The sequence below is a fragment of the Ascaphus truei genome, chromosome 13 (genome assembly GCF_040206685.1).
Source record: "Ascaphus truei isolate aAscTru1 chromosome 13, aAscTru1.hap1, whole genome shotgun sequence".
Classification (NCBI taxonomy): Eukaryota; Metazoa; Chordata; class Amphibia; order Anura; family Ascaphidae; genus Ascaphus; species Ascaphus truei.
The window spans coordinates 50335201-50343701 of NC_134495.1; positions in this window are offsets into that span (position 1 = coordinate 50335201).

Here is an 8501-nt window from a genome sequence, read left to right on the forward strand (position 1 = left end):
GAATACGAGAGGTTGTGGGATCTGATGCTGCTGGATCTGACACCAGTATTTTAGGAGCTATGACTTATTTAAATATAGTTTGCATAGCGACTAGCATCTGGGTACCTCAGGTATGTTCCTTTTCAGCACAGGCATCTCTCCCTAATTTATTTGGAGGGAGGTTTGAGGGGACATATATACTGTACAACTGGAGATACCACACTCCCCCCCCCCCCCCCTCTCCCTCAACCAACCCACCAACCTTGGCAGCCAATGAGTTACGCTGCTTCGACAGTCGGGCGACTTAAGTCTCACACAGGGAGGGGTGCTGCAGGGCTAAGTAACAAATCGAGTGGTAAAAGTATCCACGTCTGGGACGGTGACACCTGTCTTGGTACAAGGACAGTGTCCTATTCCTGGGTTGCGCTGTCAGAGACACACGTGTTCTGCAGCTTCCGATGAGAAGGCTGGCACTGTCTGGGGAGTGTGTCATTAGCAGGAAATAATTAGTGGGCAATTAGTTTGCAGATTACTACTTGGTGTATGTTTGCTGCGAGAGCTGCCCTCAGCTATATACAGACAGGAGAGGTCTCCTCAGTGTTATATACAGAGAGAAGTGGTTACCTCAGTTACTATATACAGATACGAGAGGTTCCCGACCCCCCAGCCCCATGCCATATACTGATAGGAGAGGTCCCCTTAGGGTTATATACAGATAGGAAAGGCCCCCTCAGTGTTATATACAGATAGAAGAGGTCCCCTAGGTGTTAAATTAATATAGTAGTGATCCCCTCAGTACTATATTCAGATAGGAGAGGTCCCCTCACTACTAAATACAGATAGGAGAGATACACAATGTGTTAAATTAATATAGAAGTCCCCTCCGTGTTATATACCGATAGAAGAGGTCCTCTCTGTGTTAAATTAACATTGAAGAGTTTCCCTCAGTGTTATATACAGATAGAAGAGGTTGTGTTATTTACAGATAGGAGAGGTTCCATCAGTGCTATATACAGATCGGATAGGTCCCTGCAGTGCTATATACAGGTAGGAGAGGTCCCCTCAGTGCTATATACAGGTAGAAGAGGTTCCCTCTGTGTTGCATATAGAAAGGAGATAGTGTTAAATACAAATGTAACATGTGCTCCCCCACCCTCTGGGAGATTTCACTGTTACCTGGTGTTGTGCTGCTCACCTGCCAGGCTTACAGGATACCGCGTGTCCGCCGGTGGTAGTGGGGACGAACAGGGTAGACTTTAGGGATCTTCCCAGTTCTTTATAGGTGCAGCACCTTCATTTCCAGCAGGCCCCAGCAGGGCTGGGTGCAGTTCTTGCAGGAAAACCCTCTTCCCCTCCCCCTGATAAACTGCAGTCTCAGGCAGGAGTATAAAACAGGAACAGTTCTTTATTCTTAAACAGCATACAACATGTACACTCCTCTCTTTCTGGTCCCTGGAATCAACCCAAGGAGCTTGACGCCCCAAAGGTCCATCCTTAGCTCCCCTATTCCCTGGTGGAATAAGGGGTAGTATCCCACTCCCCTAAGGGAGGGGAAGGAAGGTGGCCAGAGCCTTGGCTCCACACTCCCTACAACTCAGAGAACCACTTAAATTTAGGCTCTGCAGTCCCTTTTGTAACCAGGAGGAGGTTCCTATGTCTGAGCCCATTAAAGGGCAGTACACAGGCCTTAGGCCCAACCCCCTGTCACTCAAGGGAGTTGTTTACTGCTGCATCAGCAGCAAGGGCATAGATTTAACACTAACACTGCCTGCGCTGGTACCAAGGCTTATGTGTTAGGTAGGGCAGATTAGTAGAAAAGAGGATACATGGCTAACCTCCCCCCCCCCCCCCCGGTGGATTCTCACGTACCCCACTAACAATCCAATTTACACACCATCCCTAAATTGGATAACATGGAACAAGGCATAACAGTGCATGTCATAACTTTTCATGACATACATTTGAACCATTGTGGTATGTCTGGATCCCTAGAGAAAAAAGGTGGTTTATACAGCGCTAAAAATGTATGAATGTGCAATACTAATATTAAACAACAAAGTGAATAACAAAATGGTGAGGCAAGGCTGCCAGGAAAACTAACCCAAACACAGTTAGTGAAAGACACAACGAAAACAATACAGACCGGCGCCTAGAGTCCAAATGAATGGAAATGGGATAAGTCCAGAGATTGGTGTCAGTGTCCAATGTATGATGATCCAGCCGAATATACAGCAGATTCCTCAGCAGCAGTAATAGTATATGATGCAGGGGAGACAAGAAGGAAAAATCATAGCGTGACACTGTTTAAAACAACATAACACATAGACATAGACAGACACACACATACAACAATAAACAGATAGGCTGACTAATATAGAGAGAATTTATTAAACAAAAAAAAGCAGAAAACTGATGAGGAGCAGGTCTAGGATCCGGTGTGTAAAACCGGAATCCTACTTACAAGATGTCCACAGGATATGAGCAGGTGGATATGGTAGTGATTGTCCGGCGGCAGCTGTTGGTGGACGCGTGCCACTTGTGGAGGACTGCAGGCACCTCTCTCGATCAACGCCGGTCAAGGCGTCACCTCAGGCAACTTCCCACACGGCTTGCTCTCCGCGCCCGGAATGACGTCACGGTAGGCGGGACCGCGCTCCGGAACTAGCTCTTGTAGTGATATATCTCCAACACACCGCTATTCAAGGGGTCTCCTGCAAGGCTCTGCTCCTATGCCAGTACACTGCTGTAATGATTCTCAAAAAGCCCAACGCGTTTCGTGCGCATGCACACTTCTTCAGGGGATGGATCCCTCCCATAACCCATACCCCTTTAGTAGTAGTATTTTGGGGCAGGTTTTTTAACCAACCTACCCTCTTGGTCAGGAACGGTAACGGAGTACGCCCCCTTGGGACCCTGCTCAGGGATATATTCTACCCGGTCTATGTAGATGTTCCTCCATACTCGCATTAGATAACATTTTCTCCTCATTGTAGTACCTAGAGATACCACACCTGGATGCCAGGTTTTCTAGGACACCTTCCCATAACCTCTCCTCTTGGTTGGCCTCTATTTATCTCATTATGGGCTCAGGGACATAAGGGTAATCATACCCATGGACTGACGGTACCTCTGCACTATCAATCTGTCAGCCCAGCTGAGTTTGGTTAATTTATGGCCAAAGGCCTGGAAGCACCCAGAATAGTGGTTCATGAGAGGGCTGTTCTTGGTAGGTTAGGGTAAAACCGGTTGGTTGTATCAACCCTAGTTTAATTTTCCTCTCATTTTTTCTGAGGGCCTCTGCCATCTCTTCCACAGAGTAGAAGAGATGTGATGCATCCAAAATCGGAGAGAATTCCTCCACAAGATATGTTAATAATCATGATCAGTGGTTGACAAATCACCAAAAAAAATCTACTCGCCACACAAAAAAAATCTACTCGCCACCTAGTACCAAACGTGTGCTGCTTGGGCCAATATTTACTCGCCCGGGGGTTAAATCCACTCGCCCGGGGCGAGCAAATGTATAGGTTTGTCGAACACTGATCATGATGACAGTGGGGAGTCCTTGAGTAATGTAAGCGTATACTAGGAAGGGCTAAGTGTCTAGTGGGGTCCACTGACCACCACAGCTTAAACACTGTATACACCCAACCAAATGAATTATTTTACAATGCAAAAGCACAGGTATGTATATATATATATATATATATATATATATTGTGACAGAAACCAGGGGTTGGTAATAAACTCCATATACAGGGCTCCCAGGATACTGAACAGTTTCTGTCCTGTCTAAGCTGAATAGGGCAGCCTCGTGGTACAGGCACTCCATTCCACAGTTTGTCTGCTGCCTGTTTTCTGTCACCTGTCATGCTGATTAGAGTTCAGGTATATAAGACCTGTTTCCTGTTTCCTCTGGGCCCCGCCCAAGAGCCTGGAAGGCTGCTGAACTGCAGAGGGGTGAGAAAGCCTCTTTCCCAAATCGCTTCATTCATTCTGTTAATTTGTCTAAAGACTGCAAAGGTACTTATTTTGTTGGTGGAAGTGGACAAGCCACTTCCAACTCTGAGTCAGGGACATCTAAGTTTAAGTTATCGCTCAGACGAGCAGCTTTTTGTTTGGCTTTGTTTTCTGTTTAAACTGTGGCAGTCTCAGTGCCTGGGACTGAATAAACCAGGCATAGCCTGTTTAAAGGAACAGTACGTGACGTCTCATCATTTAACCTACCCTAAAAGACCGTGTTCTAACAGTCCCGGACAGACGGCGGAGCCCCGGAGTAAGCCGTTTGTCACATATGGTGGAGAATGCGGGCAGAACACTGAAAGGTCTGGGGGTTAAAGAACTTTAAAAAAAAAAAAAAAAGAAGGTTTTTTTTCTCTCTCTCCAAACAAGATGGAAGACGTGGTGAGTGCGCTGGTACGCAATGTCGCTGTCCAGAAAGACGCGAATGAAGCCCAGCAACAGGCGAGTGAAACCCAGCGACAGCTGTTAATAGCCCAGCAAGAGACTAATGCAAACCAGCAAGAGACAAACCGCCTGCTGAGAGAGGAGCAAAAGCGGTTCGCTCAGGGCTTACAGCAGGAACTCGAGATCCTGAGGGGGACTATCAGTAACCTTCCACTGGCAGAGGCAGCCCAAGTTCCGAAAATGACCAGGGCAAGCCACTACCTTCAGAAGATGGGACCCTCGGATGATGTGGAAGCCTATCTTCTCACGTTTGAACGCACGGCACAGAGAGAGGGATGGCCAGAAGCTGAGTGGGCTGGTCTAATCGCACCCTTCCTAAGCGGCGAACCCCAGAAGGCTTACTTTGATCTAGAGCCAGCCGAAGCTAACGTCTATGCAAAATTGAAGTTCGAGATCCTCGCCCGCCTCGGCGTAACCACGGCTGTTCGTGCCCAAAGGTTTCACGCATGGTCCTTCACGATGGATAAAGCCACCCGAAGCCAGATGTATGACCTCATCCACCTCGCCCGGAAGTGGCTACAACCCGAGATCAACTCAGCAAGCCACATCGTGGAACGGTTGGTCATGGACCAGTTCTTGAGGAAACTTCCCTCTGCCTTACGCCGTTGGGTCAGTCGGAGTGACCCCCACAATGCGGATGAGCTTGTGGCCCTTGTAGAAAGGTACAGTGCAGCAGAAGAGCACCCGCAACCCACAGTCGTGGAGCAACCCCACTATCCGAGGTTCCAGGACTCTTCCAGAGACGGTAAAAGGGTACCGGGGTTAAGGGGCGCTGAAGAGCGGCGACCACCTTCACGCCGCTCCAGCAAAAGTGGTTCGCACACTAAGGGCAATAGCCAACATGGGGAGCCGGGAAAAGGCTCTAAGTGGGACACAGACTATGTACCTAAATGTGTAAATTGTCATGAGAGGGGCCACACAGAAAAAATCTGCCCACTAAATGATGAGCCCATGCAATGCAACAGCGTGGAACCTTATTCGCTGTTGTCCCAATGTATGGGCCCTAGCCCAGAGGACCCCTTGAATAACCATCTGTGGGCATTTGTAAAGGTTAATGGTAAGAGGGTTCGGGCACTTCTTGACTCTGGGAGTATGGTCACACTAGTGTCCGAATACCTATTGCCCATTAAGAAGAAACAGGTAAACAGTTCACAAAGAGTGGCAATTTGTTGTATACATGGGGATAATCATGAATATTCCACTGTTGATGTTTTTTTTTAAACAGAATTTGGTTCTTTAGATTTCAAGGTGGGTGTTGTACCCAAACTGGCACATGATGTGTTAATAGGGACCGACTTTCCCCATTTTCTAAAAATGTGGTCCCCAGCTCAGAATAGCGCCCAGAGTTCAATAGCAGACCATAACGAAGTGTTAGAAGAAACAAATCCTTTCCCTTTTTCAGAAATGGAGGTTGACGAGGGCCCAAATAAGAAGGGGGAAAAGGAGGAGTGCTGTGAAATTCCCTTCCCCATCACTACTTTGGTAGGGAATACTCCAAATCAAGATGTTGATCAGGCACTTACCACCCCAGTACAGGATAAGACCCTCGCTGACCTAGAGGTCAGTCCTGGGAGTTTTAAGAAGGCCCAGTGGGAGGACCCCACATTAGCGGTAGCAAGGGGAAATATACGGGACCAGAATAGTACTCATGGCCAACCAGATAGGTCACTTGCTTACCCCTACTTCGAGGTAGAGAACGACCTAGTATATCGGGTTGATAAAAGAAAATCAGTTACAACTAAACAATTGTTGGTACCACGGACATTCCGTAACGTAGTATTACACCTCGCACATAGTCATCCATTGGGGGGACACCTAGGGGTGGAAAAGACAAAAGAAAAGGTTCTCCGAAGCTTTTATTGGCCTGGGGTTCTGGCAGAAATTACAAACTATTGTTCCTCATGCCCAGAATGTCAGATCACCGCCCCGTTCAAAGCATACCGCAGCCCATTGGTACCCCTTCCCATAATAGAGGTACCATTTGACCGGATTGCTATGGATCTAGTAGGACCCCTAATAAAGTCTGCTAGGGGACATCAGCATATATTGGTAATATTAGATTATGCTACCCGATATCCGGAGGCAGTTCCCCTACGTAGCACCTCTGCTAAAAACATAGCAAAAGAGTTAGTACTTCTGTTTTCCCGGGTCGGAATTCCTAAAGAGATTCTATCTGACCAGGGAACACCATTTATGTCCCAAGTAACAAAAGAGCTATGTAAACTCCTAAAAATCAAGCATCTCAGAACCTCAGTCTATCATCCACAAACAGATGGTTTAGTGGAAAGGTTCAATAAAACCTTAAAGAGCATGTTACGCCGGGCGGTCGATAAGGATGGGAAAAACTGGGACTGTTTGTTACCATACCTGTTATTTGCCATTAGGGAAGTTCCCCAGTCATCCACAGGCTTTTCCCCGTTTGAACTATTGTATGGCCGACATCCAAGGGGCTTACTGGATATAGCCAAAGAAACTTGGGAACACGAGGTTACCCCTTACAGAAGTGTAATAGAGCATGTTGCCCAAATGCAGGACCGCATTGCTGCAGTCCTACCCATAGTGAGGGAACACATGGAGAAAGCTCAAGAAGCACAAAGGAATACGTATAATAAGGGTGCTAGGGTCAGAATTTTTTTTCCAGGTGATAGGGTACTAGTTCTGGTTCCCACCGTGGAGAGTAAGTTCCTTGCTAAATGGCATGGGCCATATGAGGTCTTGGAAAGAGTGGGAGAAGTAAATTATAGGGTAAGGCAGCCAGGTAGGAGGAAACCTGAGCAAATTTACCATATAAACCTACTCAAGCCCTGGAAAGATAGAGAGGTCTTGTTAACCCTAGTACCCCCAGGTCCGTCAGAGAATCAAGAAACTGACCCAGAGGTTAGCATAGCTGAAACACTGTCCGTGCATCAGAAACGAGAGGTCCAGAGTTTAGTGAGAAGGAACAAAGAAATCTTCTCTACACAGCCAGGTAAAACTAACGTAATTAAACATGACATAGTCTCTGAACCGGGGGTCCGAGTTAACCTTAAACCGTACCGAATCCCAGAGGCCAAGAGAGAGGCTATAAGTTTAGAGGTTAAAAAAATGCTAAAACTAGGCGTAATTGAGGAATCCCAAAGTGGGTGGAACAGCCCTATAGTTTTAGTCCCAAAGCCAGACGGTACAACAAGGTTTTGTAATGACTACCGGAAACTAAACGCGGTGTCAAAATTTGATACTTATCCTATGCCCAGGGTGGATGAACTTGTAGAGAGACTGGGCAAAGCCCGATATCTCACAACCCTAGACCTAACAAAAGGGTACTGGCAGGTTCCCCTCACAGAAAGGGCAAAAGAAAAAACAGCCTTCTCAACCCCAGACGGCCTCTTTCAATATAAGGTGCTGCCTTTTGGCTTACATGGAGCTCCCGCCACATTCCAAAGAATGATGGATAAAATTTTAAAACCACATGTTCGGTACGCTGCCGCCTACCTGGATGATGTGGTAATCCATAGTGAAGATTGGCAGTCCCACCTTCCAAAGGTCCAAGCTGTGCTCGACGCAGTTCGGTCTGCTGGACTAACTGCTAACCCCGCTAAATGCACTATTGGTCTGGAGGAGGCCAAGTATCTGGGGTATTCTATTGGTAGAGGGTTACTCAAACCACAAACACTCAAAGTAGAGGCGATACAAAATTGGCCAAGGCCAGTCACAAAAAAACAAGTAAGGACCTTTTTGGGGTTAATTGGCTACTATAGGAGGTTTATTCCCAATTTTGCAACTAAGGCAACCCCACTAACCGACCTCACAAAAGCAAGAGGACCGCTAATGGTAAAGTGGTCCCCCGAAGCCGAACAGGCCTTTAGAAGCCTGAAAGAAGCTCTCTGTGCCCAACCAGTGTTGGTCACACCTGACTTCTCCAAAGAGTTCGTAGTCCAAACCGACGCATCTGAGGTAGGGCTGGGGGCGGTACTCTCCCAGGAGTCTCAAGGGGAGGAGCACCCCATCCTTTATTTAAGTAGGAAACTAAATCCCCAGGAGAAAAATTACTCCATAGTCGAGAAAGAGTGTCTCGC